Below are 17,091 nucleotides of genomic sequence, written 5' to 3'. Positions count from 1 at the left end.
TTATTTTAACACTGTTTTTCTGGATGCCACGATTCTTCAAATTGAAGCATGGTAGCTAGTGTGGGCCTGGCCACAGGTTTGGCTTGAAGTAGGATGGTTAAAAGATTTCCTTTTGCTCGAATATATTATATGCTTGGTAATATTTATGAACCACATGTTGAATATTGGTTTCACATATCATTTTCCTCTATTAGGAAATGAAAGGTGATTAGTTTCCCCTTTGGATTATTTTAGCCCATAAAATTTTCTGTGGCATCATTCATTTTGCATTGAAAATACAGTCTAAATCCTGGGCCACATTGGAATTTTTTCATGACCTTTCCCTTATGTGTCTTTTGGTGGCGCCCTTTGAAGTCCTGAAATGTTTTTATATTTGACTGAGATTAAATCTGGGTTTCATTTTACTTTTTTAAAAAAAAACATATTGAGCAAGTTAATTTTCTGTTCAAGTTCCTAAGGGGAATGATTCCAGCCTTCTGTGTCCCAAGAATTTGACTGAGCCCTGCCAGAACATTCCTGTGGTTTTCCACAGGGCAGAGCTGTATGCTCATGAAATTTTAGTTGTAGCTTGTGTTTTCTGTGGTTAATTAAAACAGCTGGCTTTTAAATTTTCCACAAACAGAGCACAATCGTTTAGCCAAGCCTTTTCAATAATGATTAAATACTTTAATCTCCCCCTCACAATAGCCCAAGCTTGTCTCTAGGACACTTATAAGCTGTTGTCTCTGCTCATTAATGATTTTAAACATTTAGATGTTTGGGGTTATCTTGCCAAATCCATAGGAGAGAGAGAGAAAGAAAGAGGAAGGGAAGGAGGGAGGTAGGAAGGGAGGGAGGGGGAGAAGGAGGGAGAGAAAAAGAGAGAGAAAATGAATCTCCTTTCTTCTGTTCTTCTAATGGCTTCTGGCCTTTGCCCCTCCAGGTTGGAGCTGTTGCGGGTGAGCTGCTGCGGTCCGTAGCCAAGCATGCTGTGGTCGGATCTGCCCAGCTGTGGAACAGAAACATTTGCTGGATGGAAAATCCATAAAAGAAAGCTGCTGTGAGAGCCTGAGCCAGACCATAACTTAAGCAGGATCAGGTTGGTGTAAGATAACAGAGGCTGGACAAAGTGGCTTGTGTCAGACACGGAAAATTTGTTTTGTTAATTTCATAAAGTGTTTTTGAGACGACCCTGAATCATCATCCAGGTTATGTGAGAGCATCAGATAAGTGGCAGATGCTGTACCCTGATAGACTTCTGTGTACAGGGTATTGTTGTCTTCCTTCTTCCTCTGCCCGCCCCGCACCCCCAACCCCCATCTTCCTCTTCTAGAGGAGAGGGAGATCTCAAGCACAAATATGTGACAAGCCACTCACAACGACCCAGTGATCTTGGCTTTATTTTGGAGAGAAAGCAGTGACCCTGAGAAGCAGGACTGGCACTGGCCCTTTCAGAGACGTGCCCGCATTTGGGTTTTCACACTGTGAAGGGTGATCATGGCGGCCTGCTATTTTAGGGGGTCGCTTCTGTCTGTGCTCCTTCAGTTTGCTCAGCAAGTTTTTACTTTTATCTCCCCCCAAAACAAAAGCTGGCAACACATTTGGTTCCAGCAGTGTGCTTTGGGCATTAAGATACTCATGTAGGACAAAGGAGAAGAAATGCCCTTAAAGTAACAACATAAAGAAGGGCAAAACAGTGGCCACGAGAGTGACACTGCACAGCACCCTCACTGTGGCAATAAGATGGGAAATAATTCATTGTGAGAACGAGTATTGTGTTACAGGCACAGGCACTGCAAACCTTTTTTATCGGACGTTCAGTGGGAAACTCAGCATTAGACATAATACGCAGTTAATACATACTCACTCGAAGGGAGCGAGTCAGCAGTCTTGAGAACCTGTGAAGTACTGAGCATCTGTTGACTTTGCCCACCCAGCATCCTTTCCTCCCCCAACAAATTACCCAGGTTTCCCTGGGCAGGCACCCTTGCTTTGTTTTTAGCCTGTGGAGTTAGAGGTGACCTCAGTGTCTCTGTTATGGACATTTGACATAGCCTGGCTAGTCAGGGTCACCAGGATCAGTTTATGGAGGAGCCCCAGTATTTTCACTGAAACTATTGCAAAGACATTTTTCCTTTTTGTGGGTTTGTGAAGCCGGACCACTGGTTACTCTCTTTGCTACCACTTAGGGCAGTGATGGTGTCACCTCTGACACGCGAACTCATTTTTTTGGTTGATTTTTCTTTGTTAAATGGCATTTAAATATATAAAATAAATATCAAAAATATAAATCTTTGTTTTACTATGGTTGCAAATATCAAAAAATTTCTACATGTGACACGGCACCAGAGTTAAGTTAGGTTTTTCAAAATGCTGACACGCCGAGCTCAAAAGGTTCGCCATCACTGACTTAGGGAAAGCCTTCCTGAGAATGAGGTCAACACAGGAAATCAGAGTAGGGAGATGGAGGAAACACGATGAGGAGGGAAGGGGGTCACACACACACACGCACACGCACGCACACGCACACACACCATACAACACACACAAAACATACACACACAACACACAATACACACACAACACACACAAAAAGCAAACACAACATACACACAGCACACACAAAACATACATGCACAACATACATACAACACACAAACAAAATTTATTGTCCCAGATTCTGCATCACCGAAAGCCAGAAAATCCATTTTCACTTTCCTGGCACGTCAGCTACTTAGTTTGAGTTAGTGTCCATCACTTACATCTGCAAACATTTTGATGGGTAATGCCTTTTAGGATGGGGTCTTAGCATGAAATGACTGTGGCAGTCCCTGTACTCAGGGGCTCACAGAGAGAGGGTAGGCTAGCTCAGTATTTGGCTAGCTGACAGTGAAAAAGGTATCAGTTGAGGTAAGAACGAAGTTTTGTGGGAGTAGAAGAGATGGAATTATGAATTCTGCTGGGGAGTGGAGATACTAGCAGAGAGAGCTATTATTTAACGAAAGAGAAATAGGATTTTTGTTTTCAGGAACATTTTAAAATATATACTTAATTCAATTACTTGCTTTTTGAATCTGAAAGAAAGGGAGGCTTTCGTTAAAATAAATTGCAGATAAGAAAGATAATTTCAGAGCTTGCTAGTATAGAATCTTGGTATTTACTGTAAACACAGTTGTTTCAGGGGCAGCCAAATGAGAGGTTATCAGAGAGCTGTCCCGAGTGTATTTTAACACCACAGGGTGACAGTTATTCTTCTTATGAAAACCTCAGCTGGCTTTCTGTTCCAGGCAGAATTTCAAGTGTGTCATGAATTTTAAAGATTTATTTTCTCTTCTTAATGTTAGATTTTATTGTTTTATTTTTTTTATATAATGGACATGGTTTGCTTTTTAAAAAAATCATAGACTTTATTTTGGGGAGGGCAGTTTTAATTTATAGAAAAATTGAGCGGAAAGTACGGAGTTCCAACCACCCCCTAAGTTTTTCCTATTATTAACATCTTGCATTAGTGTGGTGCTTTTGTTAAAATTGATGAGCCAAGATTGACACATTATGATTAACTAAAGTCCATGGTCTACATGAGGTTCACTCTGTGTATTGTACATTTTATGGGCTTTGACTAATATTTAATGATATATATCTACCATAACAGCATCACACACTATACTTTCACTGCCCTGAAAATCCCATGTTCTAACTATTCATTCATCCATCCCTTCCTCCCTCCCTCTGAAGTTTTGGCAACTACTGATCTTTTTACTGTCTCCATAGTTTTGCCTTTTCCAGAATGTCATGTGGAATCATACAGTATGTAGCCTTTCAGATTGGCTTCTTTGCAATATACATTTAAGATTCCTCCATGTCTTGACAATTTTTTTTAATCCTCACCTGAGGATATTTTTGCATTGATTTTTAGAGAGTGGAAGGGAGAGGGAGAGACAGAGAGAGAGAAACATTGATGTGAGAAAGACACATCAATTGGTTGCTTCCCGTGTATGCCCTGACCAGGGCCGGGGATCGAGCCTGCAACCGAGGTATGTGCCCTTGACCAGAATCAAACCCAGGACCCTTCAGTCCACAGGCCGATGCTCTATCCACTGAGCCAAACCAGCTAGGGCTTGACCGTTCTTTTTCATGATAATAGTCTGTTGTCTCGATGAACTATAGTTTATTTATTCTTTTACCTCCTGAAGGCCATCTTGATGGCTTCCAAGTTTTGGCAATTATGAATGAAGCTGCTATAAACATTCATGTGCAGGTTTTTGTGTGGACATAAGTTTTCAACGTCTTTGGGTAAACTCCAAGGAGCATGATTGCTGGATTGTATCCAAGAGTATGTTCAGTTTTGTAGGAAACTGCCAAGCTGTTTTTCAAAGTGTTCGTACCATTTTGCATTTCCACCAGCAGTGAGTGAGTTTCTCCACATCCTCCCCAGCATTTGATGTTGTCAGTGTTTTGCATTTTGCCCATTCTAATATGTGTATAGTGGTACCTCATCATTGTTCTCATTTGCAATTCTCGAGTGATGTATGATGTTGAGCATCTTTTCATATGCTGTTTACCATCTGTATACCTTCTTTGGTGAGGTATCTTTTGCCCATTTTTTAAATTGGATTGTTTATTTTTTAATTGTTGGGTTTTAAGAGTTCTTTGTATTTGGGTACCAGTCCCTTATCAAATATGTCTTTTGCAAATACTTTATTCCAGTTCTATGGCTTGTCTTTTCATTCTCTTGACAATTTCTTTCTCATAGAAGAAAATTTTAATTTTAATGAAGTCTAGCTTGTCAATTATTTCTTTCATGGATCATTGGTTTTGTATCTGAAAAGCTATTGCCAACCCAAGGTCATCTAGGTTTTCTCCTGTGTTATCTTCTTGGAGTTTTATAGTTTTACATTTTACTTTTAGGTTTATTATATCTTTTGAATTAATATTTGTGAACAGTTTAAGGTCTTTGTATACATTTCTTTTCTTTTTTCTTTTTCTTTTGTTTTGTATGTGGAGGCCTAGTTATTTCAGTACCATTTATTGAAATTACTATCCTTTCTTCATTGAATGAGTGGCCTTTGCTCCTTAGTCAAAGGTCAATTGACTGTATTTGTATTGGTCTCTCTGTTCTGTTCCATTGATCTATTTGTCTATTTTTTCGCCAATACCACTGTCTTGATTATAGTAACTTATAGTAAATCTTTAAGCCAGATAGTGTTAGTCCTCTGACCCTGTTCTTTTCCTTCAGTATTGTATTGGCTGTTCTGGGCTTTTTGCCTCTCCATGTAAACTTGTGAATCAGTTTAACAACATCCACAAAAGAACTTGATCTGAAATTGTGTTGGGTCTATAGGTAAAGTTGGGAAGAACTAGCATCTTGATAATATTAAGTCTTCCCATTCATGGAATAACTGTTTCTTTAGATCGTCTTTGATTATTTCATCAGAGTTTTGTAGTTTCCCTCATGTGGATCTTGTACATATTTTGTTAGATTTATATCAAGTATTTCATTTATTTTGGTGCTAATATAAATAATACTGTGTTTTTAATTTCAAATACCAGTTGTTTATTACTGGTATATAAGAAAGCAAGTGACTTTTGTATAATTAACTTTGTATCCTGCAAACTTACTATAATTGCTTATTGGTCTCAGGAGTATTTTTGTTAATTCTTTGAGATTTTCTATATAAATAACCATATTATCTGCAAACAAAGACAGCTTTATTTTTTCCTCCCCAATTCGTATGCTTTTGATTTTCTTGTCTTATCTCACTAGCAAGGAATTCCAATGTGATGTTCCATGGGAATGGTGAGAGGTGATGTCTGTTCCTTGATCTTGATCCTTAGTGGGGAAGCATCTAGTTTCTCACCATCAAGTATAATGGTAGCTGTAAGGTTTTTGTAAATTTTTAAAATTAAGTTGAGGAAGTTCTCATATTCCTAGTTAACTGAGAGTTTTTGTCACAGTGGATGCTGGATTTTTAATCAGATGCTTTTTCTACACCTGTTGATATGATCATATGGTCTTTGTTTTTCAGCTTATTAACATGATAGATTATATTAATTCATTTTTTAATGTTGCACCAGCCTTTGGTAAGGATTGTATTGAATCTCTAGATCAACTTGAGGAGTATTTTCATCTTAACCAATATTAAGAGTTCCAATCCATGAACATAGAGTGTGTTGTGTGTTTATATTGATTTAGTTCTTTAATTTCTTCCAACAGTGTTTTTTGTTTGTTTGCTTGTTTTTAGGGAACAAAATTTCTTATTACATTTATCCCTAAGTGTTTTTCTTTTTGATGCCTTTATGACTGGAATCATTTTAAAAATTTTCAGAATATTCATTGCTAGTGTATAGAAATAGAATTGAGTTTTGTATATTGATCCTGTTTTTTATACCTTGTCGAACTTTTTTTTTTTTTATCAGTATTGATAAACAGTTTTCTTTATTGTGTATGTGACTTCCTTAGGATTTTCTACATACCAGATTATATCACCTGTGACTAGAGATAGTTCTATTTCTTGCACAATCTGGTTGTTATCTTTATTTTTTACAGTGATGTGAAAACTTTACTGTCATATGAGAAATACGAAGTAATGTGCTTTGGAGTTTCTGATGAAATCATCCTATTATGTAGGTTTTTTAGAAGGACAAAAGATGGTAATTATGGAATTTATCCTCTCATAATTAAGCTAGTTATTCAATCAGTGAGCTTCTTAGCCACTCCTATCTTCTTTGGGGAAATGCTTATTAAAACCCTTTGCATATTTTTATTTTAGGTTATTTGTCTTATTGGATATATGTAGTTGCACATATTTTCTCCCAGTCTCTGGCTTGTTTTTTTGCTTTCTTAATGGTGTCTTTTGAGGCTCAAAAGTTTTTAATTGTAATCAAGTTCAATATCATATTTTCTTTCAAAGCTTAAGATTTTTGTTTCTAAAAACTCTTGGGCTAACCAAAGGTCACAAAGATTTTTCTCCATTGTTTCTTTCTAGCCCTACATTTAGTTCCATGATCCATTTTGGATTAGGTTTTGTATATGGTGTGAGGGTCAGGTATACTTTTTATTTCCTTCTGTTCTTTTCTTTTTTTGCATATGGATATCCAGTTGTCCCAACACCATTTGCTGAAAAGACTATCCTTTACTTATTGACTTATTTGGTACCTTTGTAAAAAATTAATTGACCATAAATATAAGGGTTTATTTCTGGACTCTCAGTTCTGCTCTTTATGCTAGTAGTTCACTTTAGTTAGTTTTTTACGACGCAGTTTTTCAATGAAAGAAGTTTCTTCAAGAAATGGGCTTAAGTTGCAATATATTTATCTTTAGAAAAAAATAAACTATTATTGTATTTTTGCTACTTTTTCTCTCCCTTCCTATTTGAGTAACTGTGTTAAACGTACTCTAATGTCTGGTTATTTCCCTGTGGATAACTGTGGGAATCTGAAGTGGTAGAAGAGAATGTAAGTCAATCTACATGCATTTTCTAGATTATTACATCCATTATTTAAAGCAAAAGTACTTCTTTTCTGATTTCACTTTTATGTTTATTCCCCAAAACAGAGTAAGCGAACAAACAAAACAGAAACAAATTCATAGATGCAGAGAACAAACTGATGCTTGCCAGATGGGAGGGGGGTTGGGGGGGTAGGTGAAGGGATTAAGAAATATAAATTGACAGTCACAATGTGGTCATGGGATGTAAAGTACAGTATTAGGAATATAGTCCATATTGTAATAACTATGTATAGTGCCAGGTGGGTTTAAGACTTATCTGGATGATCACTTCATAAGATATATAAATGTCTAACCACTATGCTGTACACTTGAAACTAATATATAATATCCAGTGTCAACTGTAATTTTTTTTTATAAAATATTTTTTATTGATTTTTTACAGAGAGGAAGGGAGAGGGATAGAGAGTTAGAAACATCGATGCGAGAGAAACACCGATCAGCTGCCTCCTGCACACCCCCTACTGGGGATGTGCCCGCAACCAAGGTACATGCCCTTGACCGGAATCGAACCTGGGACCTTTCAGTTCGCAGGCCGACGCTCTATCCACTGAGCCAAACCGGTTAGGGCTGTAATTGAAATTTTTTTAAAATTAGTTTTCTTATAAAAGTGCTAAGCATTTTTATGCCATTATCCATTTGAATAAAACAGATTAAATTTAAAAAATTTTATTACCTTAACCATTGCCAATAACTACTGACAAGGACTTATAAGTTTGGTATATTATTTTAAGAATATCAAGAATTTTCACTAATGGTTATATGAGTTGAGACTTTTATACAGAAAAAGCTACATTTCACAAAACTATTCTTTTACTAAGTGGAAAATATTAATTAAAATGCCTTGGGTTTTGGGAATATAGTGTGGTTTTATGTTTTATGAAAATTGGGTAGTTTTCATAATGTAATTAAAATGCTAGCTGTATTTTTATACTTAGCTTTGCTATATTTTTCTTTGTATTAGTATGGTTCTTAATAGACTACTGTGTTGATATGAATATAATTATATGGGAAATGTGAAGACTAAATTTATATCTCTTCTTTACTTATAACTGTAAAAATTATGAATGCATTAAGATTGAAAAGGAGTAAGAAAAGTCATTGCTTTATTGCAGCAATTTTCAACTGGTGTGTTGCAAAAAGCACACTGGTGTGATGCAAGAATTTTCAAAACATGCAATACCTATGCAGTGACTAGTCAGGATCATGGACCTTATTTCCTTTAGATTGTGAAATTAAAAAAAAAAATGACCACAGCCAACACAACAATAGCCATTTGGTATGAATGAATCAACATTATATCATTTTTTTTGTCAGATTGGCAAAAAATAGAACATATATTTTGATGTGCCGCAGAATTTTAGTAATTATTTTATGTGTGCCATGAGATGAAAAAGGTTGAAAATCGCTGCTGTATTGAGATGTTTGGACTCTAGTTGGCCATTTTCTTTTATTTTGTTTTCTAGTAAAGTTATAATTTTGTTTGGGGACTAACTTATTTTTAATGTGAAAATACATAAATTTGGTGTTGAATGAAATTCAGAGACACTTCCCTGCTCCTCATATAGGTAAAAGCTGATTTCTTCCGTTGGGCTTTTAGTGAAAATCACAGTATCAGATTTAAAATATGTGTTTCTGCAGATCTGTTAGTAGGTCAAGCCATGCCTCCCAGCTCTCTGAGGGCTCAGTTCTCCAGAATGGCTTCCCTGCTTCTCCTCTTTCATTGTAATCTTCTCATTTCAACGTGGGCAGAGCAGCTAGATGGGAACTGACATGTTTGTTACCTGGCCCCAATGCGTTTCTTGGCAGTCCTTTGGCTGATTTATCAGTTCTTGGCTGATGGTATCACTTCATAAAAATGCATCTATAGAGAGCAATGTGGAGTTATTCTTTTTTTATTCTTCATTTAAAAGAAAAAAGCCATAGATAAGCTTTCATTTATATCTTTACGATCCTGGAAGTGGGTATCTCGAATCTTTTAACCCAGTCACTCCTACAAATCTTTTCTTCCCCTTTGGTGCCCTTTCAGAAATCTCTGTGACCTATGCTCAGAATGATGAATGACCCTATGAGGAATGTAGTATAATGTTCTAGGAGAATTTGGTCTTGTTGTTTTTCTTAGGAAGCTGAAACAGAATACGGCTGGGTGACGGTAACTTTTTAACTGCCCTTTACTTTGAGTTGAGTGTTGTGCTGACTGAAATCAGGGGTTCAGAATGATTGAGCCGGAGAAGTTTGAGTTGTGGTACAATTACATTTGTGAAGGCTCCAGCCTGTTTATAATTATTTGGTTGCAGATGAAGAAAAATCACCACATCAACGTAGTCACATTCGGGGAGCCAATGCAAGATGAATAAAGAGGGTTTCTGTAATTTGCTTTCATGAGAAGAAACCATTTTTGTGTAAATCTGTAATAAGGGTGTTTGTGATAAATACTAGTGCACCGGTGGGGTCCCTCGGCTTGGTCTGCGGGGATCTGGCTGAAATCCACTCTCTGACATCCCCTGAGGGGTCCTGGGTTGCAAGAGGGTGGTTCTCAGTTGAGGCACTTCGGAATCGGGCTCCCCTTTCTCTGGTTCCGGATGCATCACCCGAGGACTGCAGCTGCCAGGTCACCTCAGTTCGGCAGCTTCTGCGTTGAGCGTCTGCCCCCTTGTGGTCAGTGCGCATCATAGCTACCCGTCAGAGCATCTGCCCCCTGGTGGTCAGTGCATGTCATAGCTAGCAGTCGGGTGGTCACAAGGTTGGACGGTCGCTTAGGCTTTTATATATAGAGATATTAACAGAGTTCAGAATCTTACGTGTTTTGGTTATTTTTGCTTGTCTTTATATTTTTATGTTAAATAACCTGTGAAGTATTGTTTCATTTAAAAGCCTTCAAAGATACTGCACTCGAATGACATATAGTCAGTTATCATTTATTTTAATGTAGCTATTGATATAAAAACAGGTGATAGTTTCTCAGTTCCATAGTGACCTATAATGAACAAAACATTTAATTTGATTATATTTCACAAATAAGATCTGTATTTATGACATGACTGTTCAGAATTTCTGAAGTTTCCAAATTGATTATTATCTGCTCAAAAAAGGATTGATCATCAGCTTCACTTATTCACGAAAATAGTCTATTGGATGTTTTTACATAAACAGTGTCCAAGCCCAGTAATTTATTTAAAACATGAATGTCAGCATCCGTCTAGCTTGTGTTAGGAAATTTCTCAGTGCAGCGTGCTAGCGCACCCTTTTTAGGAATTAAAGAAAAACAGTTTTTCTTGCAGTCATCGTGCTATGCTCTTTTAGGACAGATGTTAGCATCTTAGTAACTGTTCTGTGCTTGGTTTCACAAGGGTGATTTTCTTGAAGACTTAAGGTTGCAGATAGTTTGTTCATGTTGTGGCTATTATCGAATTAAAGCGTGACAGTGCCCAGGAAAGTAAGAGGGTAATTAATGACTTTACGAAAGACTTATCACAGAAATAAAAAAAATCTGGAATTCCAACCATGACTTTTGGCCCTCGAGGATTCTAAAATTGGACTCAAAATGACCACTGATCTCGAGCAGGCATTTATTTATGAGTGATAAGAGATGTTGGATAAATTTTACTTAGTTCAGTGCAATTCCATTAAATCCCAAGTTAACTTGTTAATGGTATCCTCTATGGAAGTCTAGTTCGGTAGTCACTAGAGGGAATAAAATGTAGTATCCTGGGGAGAGACAGCCAGAATACAAGCTCTTTTGGGAGAGCCCAGGTTTTATTGAGCATGTCCCATGTGTTAAGTACTTAAGCACTTTCTCAGTCTTTGAAGGGGGGGGGAGGAAATTAATTTGATCTTCACATCAATCCTATGAGAGAGAGAGTATTACCCTGTTTTAAAGATAAAGAAGCTGAGGATTGGCAAGACCAAATGTTTTTATCCAAGTCTCACATCGACTAATTTAGATTTGAATCTGAACTTTTTCCCAAAACATTATATGCCAGTATAAATAAAAGCAATGCCTATGAAGCGGTTGACCTGTAGAAAACTTTGTTTCTCTCTTTCTATCTCTCTTTATATCTTTTACTCTTCTAATAACTTAATGAGACAATAAAGGTCCAAAGTAATAGATGAAGGGAATGCTTTGGAATTTTCAAGGAGAGAGTGCAATGTGAGTGTATATTAATCTGGAGAAGTGGCATTTTATTTTTTTGATAAGTAAGTAGGAGGTAGGAGGCGGTCAGTGAATGGAGGATTTTAAGCCCTCTTACCTGAGGAAAACACCTAATCAGACCCTCAGAGGTGTAAATAAAAATGCAGGGCATGTTTGGGAACCTGCCCCAAGGTTTTTGTTTTTTTGTGTTTTGTGTTTTTTAAAAATTTATCTTTATTCTTGGAAGTATTACAGATACCACCTTTTATTTTGTTTGTTTGTTTGTTTTCCCCCATCGATCCCCTCCACCCTGTACCCGCCCCTCCCAGGCCTTCACCACTCTATTTTCTGTGTCCATGGGTTATGCATATATGTATACAAGTTCCCTGGTTAATCACTCCCTTCCTGCTCCCCCCCCCCCCTGAAATTCATCTGTTCCAGGTTTTACACCCAAAGTATGTAGCCCAGTCTTGCCTCTATCTGCTTGCTGGCTGTGTTATCCAGAGCCATCTGGCTGCTGGGGGAAGCAGACTCTCCTAAGCAGCTACTCGGAGAAGGAAGGAAGAAGCTCATTCCTTCTGGAAGTTCCTGACTGCATCCCCACTCTGCATTCCTTGTTTGGGTCTTTGAGCTTTTTCCACACTGACTGCCTTGGGGGGCTCCCGAGGATTTGACAATGGGGAGAGTCCAAGTGTTCCACTCTCTGATGTCATGTGACTCCCGTCTATCTACTGCTTTCCTAGTACAGGCAGTCCTCGGGTTACGTCGGACTTGACATACGTCGTTTCTTGGTTACGTCACCATCTCCCATTTATTTATGAAAAAATTAGTTTCGTCATTTTGATGTATGTACATATGTGCTATATGTTTTTTATTATTTATTTACCACAAGTAAAGGTCAGGAATTGTTATCTTTCTTTTAATTTTTTTTTTACTGTTTTACTTCATTACTGCTGTGTATGTGCTCCATGGAAGTGATGTAGGTACTTATGTAGGTGGGTTCCAGCTCACGGCAAAAATTGCGTTACGTTGCATCACGCTGTAGGAACGGATCTCCGACATAACCTGAGAACTTCCTGTATTTTCAACTGCTAGTATTCTTAGTTAAGTACTGTTGTGATCTAAATGAATGTGTCCCCCAATATTCATATGTCGGAATCCTAACTCTCAAAGATGATATAAAGAAGTGGTGACTGGGAGGTGCTTCAGTCATAAGGGTAGAGCCCTCATGAATGGGATCAGTGCCTTATACAAGAGCCTCCAGAGAGACCCCAGCCCCTTCTGCCAGGTGAGTGCACAGAGAAAAGGTCAGCTGTGGAGCAGGAAAAGGGGCCTCACCAGAAGGTGACCATGCTGGCACCTCAGTCTTGGATTTCCAGCTTCCAGAACTGTGAGCAATAAATTTTTGTTGTTCAGAAGCCACCCAGCCTGTGGTATTGTGTCATAGTGGCTAAATGAACTACCAAAGGTAAGTACCCAGCCGATGATAATTCCCCCCTCTCCCCCACCATCTTTTCCTGCAGTTGTGTCTTAGACAAAGAATGTATAAACAAGTAAAAGGTCAGCTGCACAGAACCCTTACCAGAGCTGTGATTGCCACCCTCCAGCTTTGCTCTGCGATGTTGCTGGTTAGTTCATAGAGTCTGTGTTGTCTAGAAGAGCTTGACATGGTCTGGGATGGGTTGGCTGTCTGGCCTGCTGTGCTGCAGCTTTCGGACAAAGCAGGCCATTTGTGATACAACACATGTAGAAAAGGGACTGCCGTCTGTAATTATTTGTCTTCTAAAATAGACACCATTGGAGAGCAATTTGGCAATGTATTTCAAAACTTAAATCATAGCCCTAGCTGGTTTGGCTCATTAAATGGAGCGTCGGCCTGGGGACTGAAGAGTCCCAGGTTCGATTCTGGTCGGGGGCATGTACCTTGGTTGCGGGCACATCCCCAGTGGGGAGTGTGCAGGAGGCAGCTGATCGATGTTTCTCTCTCATCGATGTTTCTGTCTCTCTATCCCTCTCCCTTCCTCTCTGTGGAAAATCAATAAAATATATATTTTTAAAAAAACTTAAATCATAAATAAGTTCACTTAAAACCAGCAATTTCATAAATAGGTTCACTTAAAACCATGCCAAGATAGTTTACAAATTATATTATAGCATCTTTGTAAAGAATGAAGTAGCTCTGTATGTGTGTTGATTTGGAATTGTTATACACACACATACACTTATATATGTATGTGCATGTATCTACATAAAATGAAAAATGTTTTGTAGACCCATATGAATACCATTTCCTTTTGTATAGTTGAAAAAAAGCTAGTATATACATATTTTTTCCTAAAAAGATATGAACTTTTATATATTGAAAAACTTTTCTTCTTTTTCTTTTCTGCATGATTTGAGTTTTCTAGCTATGGTCGTGTATGTATTTTCTTTCCTTTTAGAAAAGAATCAGGAGCTAGCCAGGTAGTATGATCATGGGTCATTTTGCTTCCTTATGTTTTAATATAGTTTCTAAAACCCTAGTAAATATTTTTAAAAACTGTAATTTTTAAAAAACTGTGTTTATTGGTCAGTCTTTCTTATCCTCTTGACATGCAGAGGAAGTAAGTAATTTTTGTAGGAAAAGTGGTAAAGTATGTTCCCTTGAAAGCGTATTAGTTAAAACGTTGAGTTGAGACAGAGAAAGGAAAAAAGACAGATGTTTACCAAATGTGATTTGAAGGACAAAGAATCCCATCTTGCTGAAGTGTGTCTGAAAGTGTACCTTTATGCTCAGCTTGTTTGCTTTAAATATGAGCTTTGGTCTGAACTGTATTTGCTTTTCAGGCTGTAAGGCTGGGGGTAGCCTTGGAAGTCTCCACAATCTTATTGCTAATCAGGAAGGCTGTTTGCTAAGAAAGGCCTGCCTGTTTGGACTAGAAGTAATGACTGATGTGCAGATAAAGGCAGTGTGCCTTTTAAATATCTTCTGATTCTCTGTCCAGATTTTACTTTCCTCTTAATTAAAACGCCTAGATGCAGGTCGTAGGTCAAAGGAGATGCCTGCCCTAAACTCTTCCAATAGCAATAACTACTTAACTCTGCAACTCCTGATGGGCTTGTCTGGAAACTGTTGTAGTCATTTCTCTGTGGTGTGATTTACCTCCGTAGTCTTAGTTTGAACCTTGAAATTTAATAATCCTATATAATACACGCCTAATATGTAAATTGTACCCTCGGTAGTTCGACCGGGAATTCAACCTCTCGCTATGACAAGGCCTATTGCCAGCCAGGCCTAGGGACCCTACCCGTGCATGAATTTCATGCACTGGGCCTCTAGTAAATAAGAAAATGACAGTTTTTCTTTTGAATGTAGGCAATGGTGGACTGGAGTATAAACTCATTGTGGCATCCCTTATCTATATACATTTCAATCCATTATAATTAATGTTTCATTTAAAAAATAAAGCCATATCATTTTTTCTAATTTCAAAAAAAAATTTAAATAATTTTTTTTCTTAAAATGGTTTGATTGATGGATAGACCATCAGAATTAGTAATATTTATTTTTGCCTGTCTTCCTTTTTTTCTTTACAGCTTATGTACTAATATCCAACCTTACACTTAGTCATGGCAGAAATTATACCCCCCATACTTTAAGGTATTTGAACCATAGTGTAGGAATTGTAATCTCTTAGGGAGATTAAGATGACATTGTCCAAAATACACATATGTGTATATGTTTGTATGTGTATGTAATTGATTGTTTATGTTTATAATACAGAAAAGACTGAAACACTACCACTGTCACTGGGTATCATGCATGACAAGAACTGAGGAGACAGGCGGGGGAGGGCTTCGAAGCAGGTCTGTGCTCCAACCCACTGTGAGCAGATGATGTGTGGTGGGAGTGCCATCCTGAACACCACCCTGCGGTGGTTTATAGGAGAAGATAGAAGAGAATTGATGGAGAGGAGAACAAATTGGAGCCTTTCACAGAAACGAAGGAATGACGAGAAGGGTCTGGGCTGGGGCTTATCACTACCAATGAAAGGGAAGAAATCTAAACATGTTTCCAAGGTCCAGTCTGTCAGAAAACCTAATGGACTTGACCTTTAGAACATATCTGTTGTTGCCACCTTGACCCGAGCCACTGTCAGTCTCACCTGGACTATTCCAAGGACCTCCTAGCAGCTTCCCTTCATTCTCTCCCACACTCTATTCTCACGGGAGAGGCTCTGTACAGTCTTGGCACTCTTCTGCTCAAAGCTTGCAAAGACTTCTCTGTCCTCACAATAAAAGATGAAGTCCCTGTGATTGCCCGAAAGCCTTCGTACGATGTCCCCCTTGCCTCACTGCCCGCATCTCCTCATATTCTCCCCCAGCTAACTCCATGCCACCTGCCCTGGCCTTTGAACACACTGAGCTTATTTCTGCCTCAGGGACTTCACATTTGCTCTTTCTTCCTCCTGGATGCTGTTCCCCAGATGCCCACAGGGCTAACCTCTTCTCTTCTTTAATTTTTGATCAGATGTTACCCTCTCTGTGAAACCTGCCCTACCTACCTGAATGACATACTGACAACTGCAGACCTTCCTACACTCATCCTCCCCAAATCCTTATCCTTCTTTATTTTTTCCTATAGAGCATATCCCTTTTTAACACACTACATATCCTACTTATGTTTTAAGTTACTACCTCTCACTCCTCACTGTAATACAAATTCCAATAGGCAGGGATACGTGTGTGTGTGTGTGTGTGTGTGTGTGTGTGTGTGTTCAGATTTTCATATATCCCCATCGTGCCAGTGGAGGTTGGGTGCGTGATAAGAAGTTGTTGCATGAATGAATAAGTAGCTTTCAAGAGGCACTCAGTATATATTACAAGTAAGCCACTGAGAATAAAAAGAAAAAGAAGAAAAAAAAAGAAAGAAAGAAAAAGGACAGGAGCCCTGCCCTCAGAGCACATGTTTTCAGAAAACAAAGTGTAATGATTAAGACAGTGTGTCTAAAGTTCTGTGCAAACCAAGCAAAGGGGCAAGTAATTCTTCCCTTCTCCATCAGGCTTGGACTGTGTATTTGGGCTTTCGGAGGCCCACAGGTGGGGGAGAGGGGATGACCTTTCAGGGAGAGGAAGCCTTGCGAATGAGCTTATGGAGGCAGGGGTGTGCTTGGGGGAATTCAAGGACAAATGGGTGTGTGTGTGAAGCCAGGAGGGTGTGGATCAGCGGTTCTCAACCTGTGGGTCGAGACCCCTTTAACGGTCGAACGACCTTTTCACAGGGGTCACCTAAGACCATCCTGCATATCAGATATTTATTTATTTATTTTAAATCTTTTATTATTATTTTTAATTGTTTTATTGCTTAAAGTATTACAAAGAGTATTATATATGTCTCCTTTTTTTTTCTCCCCTTGACCCTCCCCTAGCCTCCCATGCCCCCCCAGTGTCTTGTGTCCATTGGTTATGCTCGTATGCATGCATACAAGTCCTT

The 17,091-nt window shown here is 38.4% G+C and overlaps 1 protein-coding gene across 11 annotated transcripts in view; it reads left to right on the top strand.

Annotated features, from left to right (window-relative positions):
* Nucleotides 1–894: 894 nt before the first annotated feature.
* The window catches only part of APBB2 (amyloid beta (A4) precursor protein-binding, family B, member 2), a 261,166-nt gene continuing 244,969 nt past the window's right edge, over nt 895–17,091 (top strand). For 6 of the 11 annotated variants that reach the window (XM_014548705.1, XM_014548709.1, XM_014548706.1 and 3 more), the window contains exon 1: nt 899–1,078. The gene's annotated coding sequence lies outside the window, so the exon portion shown is untranslated. Of the gene's footprint in view, nt 1,079–17,091 lie in introns of all 11 variants that reach the window. The other 5 variants (XM_005877464.2, XM_005877467.2, XM_005877472.2 and 2 more) reach the window with 3 other exon arrangements.

The sequence above is a fragment of the Myotis brandtii genome, unplaced genomic scaffold, assembly GCF_000412655.1.
Source record: "Myotis brandtii unplaced genomic scaffold, ASM41265v1 scaffold520, whole genome shotgun sequence".
Classification (NCBI taxonomy): domain Eukaryota; kingdom Metazoa; phylum Chordata; class Mammalia; order Chiroptera; family Vespertilionidae; genus Myotis; species Myotis brandtii.
Note: the sequence above shows the minus strand (reverse complement) of the source record. Positions and strands in the feature narration are given on the sequence as shown.